Raw genomic sequence first — 14,766 nt, 5'->3', positions numbered from 1 at the left:
TATGTGTGATTCTTTATCTTTTAACTCCACGCCTCTTCTCAAGACCCTCGCATTTACTTCTCTTACAACCCCATCTATAAATATATTAAACAACCACGGTGACATCACACATCCTTGTCTAAGGCCTACTTTTACTGGAAAACAATTTCCCTCTTTCCTACATACTCTAACTTGAGCCTCGCTATCCTCGTAAAAACTCTTCACTGCTTTCAGTAACCTACCTCCTACACCATACACCTGCAACATCTGCCACATTGCCCCCCTATCCACCCTGTCATACGCCTTTTCCAAATCCATAAATGCCACAAAGACCTCTTTAGCCTTATTTAAATACTGTTCACTTTTATGTTTCACTGTAAACACCTGGTCCACACACCCCCTACCTTTCCTAAAGCCTCCTTGTTCATCTGCTATCCTATTCTCAGTCTTACTTTTAATTCTTTCAATAATATATATATATATATATATATATATATATATATATATATATATATATATATATACATAATGTATGTATATATATATATATATATATATATATATTATGTATATATATATATAATATATGTATATATATATAATGTATGTATATATATATATGTATATATATGTATATACATACATATATATATATATATATATATATATATATATATATATATATATATTCATGTTTTTGTTTTCTGTAAATGTATTCTGTTTATTAATAAATGTTCAATATAGAGGGTGATAGATGAAAATATTCAAACAGCTCCGGGGAGAACCTTGAGTTTTCCCTGAGGTACGTTCATTGTCTTCTCTGAGGATGAGGATCCCCAGTCCAGTTCTAGAGGTGGTACTTCCCTATATATATATATATATATATATATATATATATATATATATATATATATATATATATATATATATATATATATATATATATATATATATATATGTGTGTGTGTGTGTGTCGTGCCGAATATGTAAAACTGGTCAATTAGCAAGAATTCATTTAAAATTAAGTCCTTTCTGAAATTTCTGAAATTTTCTCTTATACGTTTAAAGATATATTTTTTTCATTAATGTTAATGTAAAAATTTTTTATTTTGCAACAAAAGAATCTTAGAAAACTTACCTAACCTTATTATAACAAGAACAATTCATTTTAGCCTAACCCAACTAAATATATTTTAAATACGTTTATAATAATTTAGTACTAAACAAACACAATCAAATATATTTTTTTCCTTAGGTTCAGAATGATTTTGGCGAAATTATTGCATACACAAATTTTCACTTGTCCTATATGGCAAGATGAGCGTTGCTATTTAAGCCAAGATCGCAAGTTCTGCCTATTCGGCACGATATATATATATATATATATATATATATATATATATATATATATATATATATATATATATATATATATACAGTGGTCCCTCGTTGTTCGTAATTAATCCGTTCCTGGAGCCGTTACTATAAACGAAATTTACGATTTACGAATCAATTTTCCCCATAAGAAATAATGTAAATACAATTAATCCGTTCCTGACACCCAGAAGTATTAAAACAAAAAAAATTTTAACATGAAATATGCATGTAGTACATAAACAATACAATGGGAAATGATGAATGAAACATTAACAGCATAACACTTACCTTTATTGGAGATTCTTCTTAGTGTATTGGAGACTGGAGGAGGAGAGAGAGTGGATTGTTTATAGTTTGGAAGGGGAATCCCCTTCCATCAACACCTCAGGTACCATTTGCTTTTCTGGGGTTGCATCTCTTCTCTGTTTCTTAATGCCACTAGGACCACCTTGAGAGTCACTGGAGTCCTGTCTCACAAAATAACTGTGGAGAGAGCTCTGTTTCTGGCGTCTCTTTAACACTTCCCTAAAATGGCCCAAGACTTTGTCACTGTACATGTTGCCAACCTGGCTTGCAACAACCTTGTTAGGGTGATGTTTCTCCATAAAGCTTTCCATCTTACCCCACATAGTAAAAATCTCTTTAATTTCTGAAGAAGGCACCTTCTTCCATCTCTCTTCCTCCTCCTCTGCAGCAAGATTCTGAGCTGCGATGTGTTACTCTTCCTCCTGAAGCTCTTGCAGCTCCTCAGTGGTGAGCTCTTCATTGTGGTCTTCCACCAATTCTTCCACATTCTCCAAACTCACATCCAACCCCATGGAACTCCCCAGTGCCACAATTGATTTTACAACAGACATAGGCTCATTAGGGTCAGTCCCAAATTATTCAAAATCCCTCTTGTCGACACAATCTGGCCACAATTTTCTCCAGGCAGAGTTCAAAGTCCTGGTAGTCACTCCCTCCCAAGCCATACCTATAAGGGTTATGCAGTGGAGGATGCTGAAGTGTTCTCTCCAAAATTCCCTTAGGGTCAAGTGAGTGTCTGTGGTCACAGTCAAGCACCTGTGAAACATTGCTTTTGTGTAGAGTTTTTTAAAGTTTGCAATAACCTGCTGGTCCATGGGTTGGAGGAGAGGAGTAGTATTCGGGGGCAAGAACTTTACTGTGATGAACCCAAACTCCTCGAAAATTAGGTCATCCAAGTTTGGAGGATGAGCAGGTGCATTGTCCATTACTAGCAGGCACTTGAGATCCAATTTCTTTTCCAGGAGATACTCCTTCACACTAGGGCCAAACACTTAATTGAACCACTCGACGAAAATTTCCCTCGTGACCCATGCCTTACTATTAGATTTCCAAAACACACACAATTTACTCTTCATAACATTGTTTTTCCTGAACACTCTGGGATTTTCAGAATGGTACACTAGTAATGTCTTCACTTTGAAATCCCCACTAGCATTAGCAAAGAACATTAGCGTCAGCCTGTCTTTCATAGGCTTGTGTCCTGGCATTGCCTTTTCCTCTTGTGTAATGAAGGTCCTCTTTGGCATTTTCTTCCAAAAGAGGCCTGTTTCGTCACAATTGAACACTTGTTCAGGTTTCAATCCTTCAGCCTCTATGTACTCCTGGAATTCATGCACATATTTTTCAGCCGCCTTGTGGTCCGAACTGGCAGCCTCACCATGCCTTACCACACTGTGTATGCCAGTACGGTTCTTAAATTTCTCAAACCAGCCTTTGCTGGCCTTAAATTCACTCACTTTACCACTATTTGCAGGCAATTTCTTTACCAAATCTTCATGCAACTGCCTAGCCTTTTCACAAATAAACGAAGTAATAAGAGTATCTCCTGCTAATTGTTTCTCATTTATCCACACCAATAATAACTTCTCAACCTCTTCCAGTACTGGTGATCTCATTTTTGTCATCATAGTTACTCCCTTTGCAACAACAGCATCCTTTATTTCATTTTTCTTGGCCACTATGGAACATAAGGTTGTGTAGGGTTTCTTATGCATCCTGGACAGTTCGGCCACACTTTTACAATTTTCATATTGTTCAATGATGGTTTTCTTAAATTCAATCGTATTTCTCACCTTGTTTACCACAGGCTTGGCACTAGGAGCTTTCTTTGGAGCCATGATAGCTAATTTAGTACTTGCAAGCACTAAAATAAATGTAATATTATGAAATATTTCGCTGGAGCACATGAGGGGACCTTCGCTCACTGGTAAACAATGCCAGACTGGCTGCCGCCCTGGCTCACGCCGTGGGTACGCGTCCCGGACGAACTACGACTCGCGAGTCAACCTATGAAAAGCGAGTCCATGTTTATACGAAAATCCCTCTATGATTGGCGAATTTTACGATTGCCGGGAACTACGAAAAGCGGGGGACCACTGTATATATATATATATATATATATATATATATATATATATATATATATATATATATATATATGTGTGTGTGTGTGTGGGTGTGTGTGTGTGTGTGTGTGTGAAATTTTCAAACAGCTTCAGGGAGAACCTTGAGTTTTCCCTGAAGTAAGTTTATTCTTTTGTCTGAGGATGAGGGTCCCCAGGACAGTTCTAGAGGTGGTACCTCCGTATATTTTTTTTCGAATATATATGTATATATATATATATATATGTCGTGCCGAATATGTAAAACTGGTCAATTAGCAAGAACTCATTTAAAATAAAATCCTTTCTAAAAATTTCTCTTATACGTTTAAAGATATATTTTTTTCGTTAATGTTGATGTAAAAAATTTTAATTTTGCACCAAAAGGAACTTAGAAAACTTACCTAACCTTATTATAACAAGCGCAATTTATTTTAGCCTAACCCAACTAAATATATTTTAGATTTGTTTACAATAATTTAATACTAAACAAACACAGTGAAATATATTTTTTTCGTTAGTTTCAGAATGATTTTGGCGAAATTATTGCATACACAAATTTTCACTTGTCCTATATGGCAAGATGAGCGTTGCTATTTAAGCCAAGATCGCAAGTTCTGCCTATTCGGCACGACATTATATATATATATATACATATATATATATATATATATATATATATATATATATATATATATATATATATATATATATATATATATATGCAATAAGATCACAGTAAACAGGTGATTTCAGAATATGCAAAACAACCACTCTGAAAGAATAAGAAATTCCAAGCGCTTTCGTGACTACTCACATTATCAAGGAACTATGTTCCTTGAATGCAGTATTTTTAAATTGTGAGCTGATCTCTTTCAGTTACCATTAACTGATTATTTATTTTTTAATAATTTACTTCATTTGTGAAATTCTTCATAAAAAATTGCATGTTAATAATTCAATTTATCTATGAGATAAACTGAGAATGATTCATCTAATGAGTTTCAAACTTTTGTGCTGATGCATTATCCTGGAAGGAAGACTGGCAGTGTTAATGTGTGATGTACCCGTAAGTCCTAATTTTCCAATTATGTTTAACAAACTGGCATACTGGTTCTTGTGTGGTAACTGGAGAATCCTTCTACTGATCGGCTTTAAACCTTCAAAGCTGATATATGATGATTAAAATGAGATTCGGATTTTCTTTTCCGGCCTCCATAAGAGTGTCAGTCTACAGCTCCTAAGCCTTTAAAGGACTTTTTAATCTACAGGTGCTAGACTTCCTGAATGTGTTGAGCTGAGGCTCTTGGTCCTCTTCAATCTGTTATTATCATCACATCAGAATGTACAATTATTTACCATTAACTTGTACGTTTATTTTTGTCTTAAGCTCATCCCAGTGCCCCAGTTTCATGACGTAATTTAAGCAAGTATAATCTTGACAATAGTCAGTCATAAATATCCCACATAATTAATACCACTGTAGAAAGACGCCACACTCTCTGGAAAATTATTCTGGGACACTTGGGAACCAATTAGAATATTTATAAAATTCACTGGTTTATGTTTCGTTTGTTTTTGAGTTCCAGTGTTCACCAATTCGTTTTACCAAATTATTGTTTTTTTTTTTTTTATGTTTTGGAGGAGTCTCAACCACATGGCCTAACTCTCTGCAGTGTTTACATCTGAGTTCACTCAGTTTACCTTTGTGGTTGTACCTTGTGGGAATGTCACATTTGTTTACCCCTAACATCGTTGTACGTGATGGTATACAATACAAGATGAAGAATTAGACACATGTACGACATCTGGGTATGTTTATTTGTAGACGTTTCTCCAATGGTTGTTATGAAAACAGTACAAGGACATTATGTTCTTGTATTGATAAAACCATTAGATGGCGAAACATCTACAAATAAAGATACCCAGATGTCGTACATATGTCTAATTATTCACTCATAACATCAAATACACCAGCAAAATATTTATACTCACAGCTTCTCTCACAGGTTCAGTCTGGTCGAGAGAAGAATATTTGTTCATTTTCTCGTTATGTTTCCTTTTCAGTTGAGATGTGTCGGTCAACTCGGCTACTCCAAACACAAACTCAGGTACGTGATCCTCCTGAAACGTAAGAGAAATTAGATTCATATTATCCAATAAATGATCGCTTATACGAACCACACTAGGTTACTCGAAGTTTTGTCTCCTACTGATGTACACCTGTTCAGACACATTGAACTGCTCACGGGCAAACTCCATGTTAGTCGACCTATGCTGACGTTCAGTTAATTTATACTCTGGCCAGCCCATAGCCGGTATAAATTCACAAGCCCACAACACAGCCAATTTCACTATATAATATATATCATTTTCATCTGACATTCAGACCGCAATCTGTCATAGTCTACTCTGAATGTTGTAGATTATGGACTAGTAGAGCCCAGTGTTCTTTAGGACGTTTATTATCGAGCCTGATTTCCAAACATCGAAAAAAAATTCTCAGACTCAGGTTCAGGAAAATATTCTACGAATGACACAGACTTTTATATGTTGAAAAGTTCGCCATTTTCATTACGAAACTCTTTCCTCTCCCCTCCATCATATTCCTCACTATCAAGAGCCAGAGGTTCTTTCGTAGCTTCTAAATTAACCTTTGCTACATCAGGTGCCAAATTTGTTAAGAATAATTTTTGTCTCTGGCCTGGAACGATCCCACCTGGATTCTCTACTCGCGTGCGAATACGATAGCCAACATTGGAACGATCACAAATATGACGAGCACCTTGTACTCTGGCAGACACGCTAAGAGGACACACGGTTACAATAGCTGTATAATCGGGAAACAGTTAATTGCGTATGAGTTCACGAAGTTCCTTATCTGTTAACCTCCTCTTATATTAGACACTAGTAGCACATACGTCACTAGTAGCACATGCGACACTAGTAGCACATGCGACACTAGTAGCACATGCGACACTAGTAGCACATGCGACACTAGTAGCACATGCGACACTAGTAGCACATGCGACACTAGTAGCACATGCGACACTAGTAGCACATGCGACACTAGTAGCACATGCGACACCAGTAGCACATGCGTCACCAGTAGCACATGCGTCGCAACAGCAACGCAGTGAGGCAGAGAATGAAACGTGAAACATTGTCACCAAACGACTTGTGTAGCAACAGCGCCAGAACTCAACTAACAAGATACAGTACTCAGAACGAAGACAGGCCTCCATTACACGAACTACAGCACTTTTGTTACATGCCTGTAGTACCTGGCTGTGCTATAACCCAGTAAGTCACAACAACAAGCAACAAGAAAACAAGTCAACTCTTTTAGGTCATCAACCATAAATTTTTTTTTACAAATATCTCTGTTTCTTATAAAAATGTTTTTACTGTTTACCATTAAATTAGCCCGTGTTGACTGGCACCCTTTGTATATAGTGTACATAGTAATTAATGAAGGAATATGCTTTGTTGTACAAGTTTTTACAAAGTTCACGTTTTTCCTTGTTCACTGCTGTAACTTGGTGTCGCTGACCTGCTAAAGAAGTTCTGGAGACTGTAAAATTGATACAGCTGAACGTACCACTGTGGGTCGTCACACTGGTAGTCGTCTGATCGTGTGTTACCAGGTGAACGCAGCAGTGTAGATGGTTACACTGGTAGACCTGTGGTCGTGTGGTACCAGGTGAACGTAGCAGAGTAGGTCGTCACACTGGTAGTCGTCAGTGGTGGTTGTCTAGGAGCCCTGGCTAGACAAACTAAGATTTATGAAGGTAGATTACTACCTGTGTGTGACGCAGCGACCAGCACAGTACATCAGCGGAGAGGGTGTACGGGGATTAGTGGGTGGGAATGTGGGTGGTGGGGTGGAAGGCGAGGCTTGAAGGGGCCGTACAGACAATAACAACACCAGTAGCAACAATATCAGTACCACCAGCAACAAAAACAGTACCACCAGCAACAATAACAGTACCAGCAGCGACAATAGCGGTACTAGTAGCAACAATAACAGTACTGGTAGCAACAATAACAGTACCAGCAGCAACAATAACAGTACCAGCAGCAACAATAACAGTACCAGCAGCAACAATAACAGTACCAGCACCGACAATAACAGTACCAGTAGCAATAACAGTATCACCAGCAACAATAACAGTACCAATAGCAACAATAACAACAACAATAGCAACAATAACAGTACCAATAGCAACAATAACAGTACCAGTAGGAACAATAACTGTGCCAGTAGCAATAACAGTGCCAGTAGCAACAATAACAGTATCAGTAGCAACAGTAACAGTACAAGTGGCAACAATAACTGTACCAGTAGTAACAATAACTGTACCAATAGCTACAATAACTGTACCAGTAGTAACAATAACTGTACCAATAGCTACAATAACTGTACCAGTAGTAACAATAACTGTGAGAGTAAGACACATGTGCAACATCTGGGTATCTTTATTGTAGACGTTTCGCCATCCAGTGGCTTTATCAATACAAATTCTAGGACATAACTTGAAGACAGTAGAACTATGTACAGAAGATGAGGTAATCAGTCCCTCAACCTAGGAGTAGGTGCGAACAGCACCATAGTCGTGGAGATTCTGAAGCAGAAGAAATAATCCTGGCGCTTATATAGTAACGTCAGGTGAAGCAGACGAGGGCAAATTCACTGGTAGGCGGGATTCCCCAGTGGAAGTAGGTCCTTCCCAAAGAGATGGGTTAGTTGTAGTAGTCGTGAAGGTTATGTACATGTCCTCTGAATTAAGATTCCATGATGTTGCAGTGTCTGACAAGTTGTGTACGAATGGTATATAATACCGACAAGATGAGAGTAAGACACATGTGCAACATCTGGGTATCTTTATTGTAGACGTTTCGCCATCCAGTGGCTTTATCAATACAAATACCCAGATGTTGCACATGTGTCTTACTCTCATCTTGTCGGTATTATATACCATTCGTACACAACAATAACTGTACCAATAGCTACAATAACTGTACCAGTAGTAACAATAACTGTACCAGTAGCAACAATAACAGCACCAGTAGCAACAACAACTGTACCAGCAGCAACAATAACTGTACCAGTAGCAACAAAAGGAGCAGTACCAGTATCAACAACAGTACTAGCAGCATCAATAACAGACTCAGTAGCAATAATAATAGTACTAGCAGCAACAACGGTACTAACAGCAAGAACAACTGTACCAACAGTAACAATAACAGCACCACATCGACATTAACAGCACCCCTGTCATCTTAATCTATGCTGGTTGAAAGTTGAACGTATCTTCCCATCTCCACCACTCATCGCTGCTACATTGTTACCATATAAATCCACCACAACTATTAGGCTAGTTAGATTCAAGCGACTTCTGACTACCTCTTTAGATCTGTGGATCCAGCCGGTTCTCGACTGTCATAAAACTGTACGTCCTTGTTGCAAATGGATCCGGCTTTTAGAATACGCTTTATTAGTGCCTACGCATCTTTATTTTAGGCCAATGTGGAGGCTATAAATTTGTTAAAAGCCGTTAACATGTTTAATTCAAGGTGAATTAACCTTGAAAGATGGTTGTGTTGGTGGTGAGAGAGTTGTGATGATGGAAAGGTTTTGGCGATGGGGAAAAGGTTGTAGTGGGGGGGGGGGACAGTGAAGCTCTAATGCCTAGAAATATTAAACTAAAAACGCACGGTTGCACCACAGTGTCCTTCAGGTAATGCAAAATGAGATATTGCAGTGACAACGTGGCAAAATTTATAATCAATCAAAATATTAAAATAACATATATCAACAGTACATATAACAAGAGTCTGTGAAGCTATAATTGTGAAACTGAAAATTATTGATGAACTCCACATGGTATCATGAAGACGCCTGAAGTGATGTGGTTATCAATTTCTTTTTAAAAATGCCTTTTATGGTGTTGAAGGGTATATTGTGTTTGTTGGAGGGTATATTGTGTTTGTTGGAGGGTATATTGTGTTTGTTGGAGGGTATATTGTGTTTGTTGGAGGGTATATTGTGTTTGTTGGAGGGTATATTGTGTTTGTTGGAGGGTATATTGTGTTTGTTGGAGGGTATATTGTGTTTGTTGGAGGGTATATTGTGTTTGTTGGAGGGTATATTGGTTTGTTGGAGGGTATATTGTGTTTGTTGGAGGGTATATTGTGTTTGTTGGATGGTATATTGTGTTTGTCGGAGGTTATATTGTGTTTGTTGGAGTATATTGTGTTTGTTGGAGGGTATATTGTGTTTGTTGGAGGGTATATTGGTTTGTTGGAGGGTATATTGTGTTTGTTGGAGGGTATATTGTGTTTGTTGGAGGGTATATTGTGTTTGTTGGAGGGTATATTGTGTTTGTTGGAGGGTATATTGGTTTGTTGGAGGGTATATTGTGTTTGTTGGAGGGTATATTGTGTTTGTTGGATGGTATATTGTGTTTGTTGGAGGGTATATTGTGTTTGTTGGACCCGGGTATATTGTGTTTGTTGGAGGGCATATTGTGTTTGTTGGAGGGTATATTGGTTTGTTGTAGGGTATATTGTGTTTGTTGGAGGGTATATTGTGTGTTGGAGGGTATATTGTGTGTGTTGGAGGGTATATTGTGTGTGTTGGAGGGTATGTTGTGTGTGTTGGAGGGTATATTGTGTGTGTTGGAGGGTATATTGTGTGTGTTGGAGGGTATGTTGTGTGTGTTGGAGGGTATATTGTGTGTGTTGGAGGGTATATTGTGTGTTGGAGGGTATATTGTGTGTGTTGGAGGGTATATTGTTTGTGTTGGAGGGTATATTGGTCATCTTGATATTAGCCGCAGCTAAGGATTTACATGGTTATTATTTATCGTTTTGAGTGGCAGTATTGGTTTAGAAAAACACGTGCGCAAACACTAGGATATATTTGTTAGAAAACGTTTCGGTCCTGCGACCATCACTTCTAACAGTGTTCACTTGCCTTTCTAAACCAGTTTATTGGTATCTAATGCCAAGGTTTATACCACTGATGGTACTATATATATCTGCTGGGGTTGGATTCATAACTGGCATTGTTGAGTATTTTGTCGGCTCTTCTCCTGAAGTCGGTAATTGAAGGGTTGTGGACAGAAAGGTTCAAGGAAGTCTCTGTTGATGTAATTGCATTCCTCTTCGAGGAATATTCCCACGTATTGTTCTAGTGTCGTGATGTGATAGGTAGTGCCTTAGACCATTTTTGTTTGTGGCTTTCTTGCGATATTCTTTAAAGTTTAGTTTATCTTAACCTCAGGAGAAGATAACATCCAGAAGAGACATCTGCCCTTCCGTGTCGCCTTCCTTGGTAAATTTGACTGAAGGTTCTGCCGACTTTATGTATGAAAAAGGGTTGGATGATAAGACACATGTGCAGCAGTTAGGTATCTTTATTCCGAAACGTTATGCTTTCACGTAGGCTTCTTCAGTCGAATACAGGGAAGGCAGCAGAAGTAGTAGAGACGTCAAGACAAAGTAATTAGTCCATCACCCTCCAAGACTTCTCTGCTCCTTCTGTTGCCTCTGTATTCGTCTGAAGAAACCTACTGTGTAGGCGAAACGTTTCGGAATTAAGATACCTAACATGTGTCTTGCTTATCAACTTGTCGGTATTGTACCATCATCGTATTCAGAGGATGTAGGATGCTGAAGCGTCTAGAACGATAACCAGGATGTCATCATTGTATCTTAGCTGTGTTACCTCGTTTGATTTTTTCTTCTCCGAATGTTCCATGGACAGTCTTCCTGTTTACTGCGTTCACTGGTGAACATATTGTTCAGCTGAATGTCTGCTTGTACATGAAGTCCTCCTAAGGGAAGTAATTAAAGCCAACACAGTTCGAGTGCATCAAAACATTACGGGAATTTGCACCTCCTAGTCTCTTGGCGTCCGTCATGAGGTAATTTCATACGTATTCCTAAACCCGTGTATGAAGCGTCCCTCCACTGTTTTGTCCAGATCACATTAATTCCTGAACCGTCTTGAGGTTCAAGAAACACTCCTTGATATCCCTGTAATTCATGCGTTGGTGGCCCGGTGGCCTGGTGGCTAAAGCTCCCGCTTCACACACGGAGGGCCCGGGTTCGATTCCCGGCGGGTGGAAACATTTCGACACGTTTCCTTACACCTGTTGTCCTGTTCACCTAGCAGTAAATAGGTACCTGGGTGTTAGACGACTGGTGTGGATCGCATCCTGGGGGACAAGATTAAGGACCCCAATGGAAATAAGACAGACAGTCCTCGATGACGCACTGACTTTCTTGGGTTATCCTGGGTGGCTAACCCTCCGGGGTTAAAAATCCGAACGAAATCTTATCTTATCTTAACTTCCAACCGAGCCTTCGTGTGCTCGTTCCCTATATATACATTTCCAGCCTGTACAAAAGTGTGCATACCTCTACATAAGGCCCGCTTAGTTTTTATGACCATACCAATTGCCTAAACTAACAGACATATATGCAGATTGAAATACCCGGACGACGAAGTTCCGTAGCGGTAACCGAATTTATTGCCAAAGTGCTGAATTTATTGCCAAACTTCTGAATTTATTGCCAGAATAACCGGATTTCGAAGTAATCCACGGGGGCCATTGAGAAAGGAAAGATTCTGCCGCTGATTGTCGTGTTTTCCTGTCGTTAACTGGGATTATTTTCTTATATGCGACACAATCTTCGGGAGTTGATTTACAGTGAGATCTAAAAATGCAGCGTCGGAATTTATTTTTGAGGTTTTCTTGATTGTGGGTTTGTGATGGTAATATTGTGGTCACGTGACCGCTCCTGCTCAATATACCAAAAATTCTAAATGATACAAATATATATTATTTTTGTTTATTTATTTAATGCAAAGCTAGATATACGTGAAACATGATTAATGTAACACCAGTATCAACACCAGTATCAACACCAGTATCAACACCAGTATCAACACCAGTATCAACACCAGTATCAACACCAGTATCAACACCAGTATCAACACTGGTATCAACACCGGTATCAACACCGGTATCAACACCAGTATCAACACCAGTATCAACACCAGTATCAACACCAGTATCAACACCAGTATCAACACCAGTATCAACACCAGTATCAACACCAGTATCAACACCAGTATCAACACCGGTATCAACACCGGTATCAACACCAGTATCAACACCAGTATCAACACCAGTATCAACACCAGTATCAACACCAGTATCAACACCAGTATCAACACCAGTATCAACACCGGTATCAACACCGGTATCAACACCAGTATCAACACCGGTATCAACACCAGTATCAACACCAGTATCAACACCAGTATCAACACCGGTATCAACACCGGTATCAACACCGGTATCAACACCGGTATCAACACCAGTATCAACACCGGTATCAACACCAGTATCAACACCAGTATCAACACCAGTATCAACACCAGTATCAACACCGGTATCAACACCAGTATCAACACCAGTATCAACACCAGTATCAACACCAGTATCAACACCGGTATCAACACCGGTATCAACACCGGTATCAACACCAGTATCAACACCAGTATCAACACCGGTATCAACACCAGTATCAACACCAGTATCAACACCAGTATCAACACCAGTATCAACACCAGTATCAACACCGGTATCAACACCGGTATCAACACCAGTATCAACACCAGTATCAACACCAGTATCAACACCAGTATCAACACCAGTATCAACACCAGTATCAACACCATTATCAACACCAGTATCAACACCGGTATCAACACCAGTATCAACACCAGTATCAACACCAGTATCAACACCAGTATCAACACCAGTATCAACACCATTATCAACACCAGTATCAACACCGGTATCAACACCAGTATCAACACCAGTATCAACACCAGTATCAACACCATTATCAACACCAGTATCAACACCAGTATCAACACCAGTATCAACACCAGTATCAACACCAGTATCAACACTGGTATCAACACCAGTATCAACACCAGTATCAACACCAGTATCAACACCATTATCAACACCAGTATCAACACCATTATCAACACCAGTATCAACACCGGTATCAACACCAGTATCAACACCAGTATCAACACCATTATCAACACCAGTATCAACACCAGTATCAACACCAGTATCAACACCAGTATCGACACCATTATCAACACCAGTATCAACACCGGTATCAACACCAGTATCAACACCAGTATCAACACTGGTATCAACACCAGTATCAACACCAGTATCAACACCAGTATCAACACCATTATCAACACCAGTATCAACACCATTATCAACACCAGTATCAACACCGGTATCAACACCAGTATCAACACCAGTATCAACACCATTATCAACACCAGTATCAACACCAGTATCAACACCAGTATCAACACCAGTATCAACACCGGTATCAACACCAGTATCAACACCAGTATCAACACCATTATCAACACCAGTATCAACACCATTATCAACACCAGTATCAACACCAGTATCAACACCAGAATCAACACCAGTATCAACACCAGTATCAACACCAGTATCAACACCAGTATCAACACCGGTATCAACACCAGTATCAACACCAGTATCAACACCGGTATCAACACCAGTATCAACATCGGTAACAACACCGGTATCAACACCGGTATCAACACCAGTATCAACACCAGTATCAACACCAATATCAACACCGGTATCAACACCAGTATCAACCGATATCAACACCGGTATCAACACCGGTATCAACACCAGTATCAACACCGGTATCAACACCGGTATCAACACCAGTATCAACACCGGTATCAACACCAGTATCAACACCGGTATCAACACCAGTATCAACACCAATATCAACACCGGTATCAACACCAGTATCAACACCAATATCAACACCGGTATCAACACCAGTATCAACACCGATATCAACACCGGTATCAACACCAGTATCAACACCGATATCAACACCG

The sequence above is a fragment of the Cherax quadricarinatus genome, chromosome 30 (genome assembly GCF_038502225.1).
Source record: "Cherax quadricarinatus isolate ZL_2023a chromosome 30, ASM3850222v1, whole genome shotgun sequence".
NCBI classification, from domain to species: Eukaryota; Metazoa; Arthropoda; class Malacostraca; order Decapoda; family Parastacidae; genus Cherax; species Cherax quadricarinatus.
The sequence above is the reverse complement of the archived record's forward strand: the minus strand, read 5'-3'. Positions refer to the sequence as shown.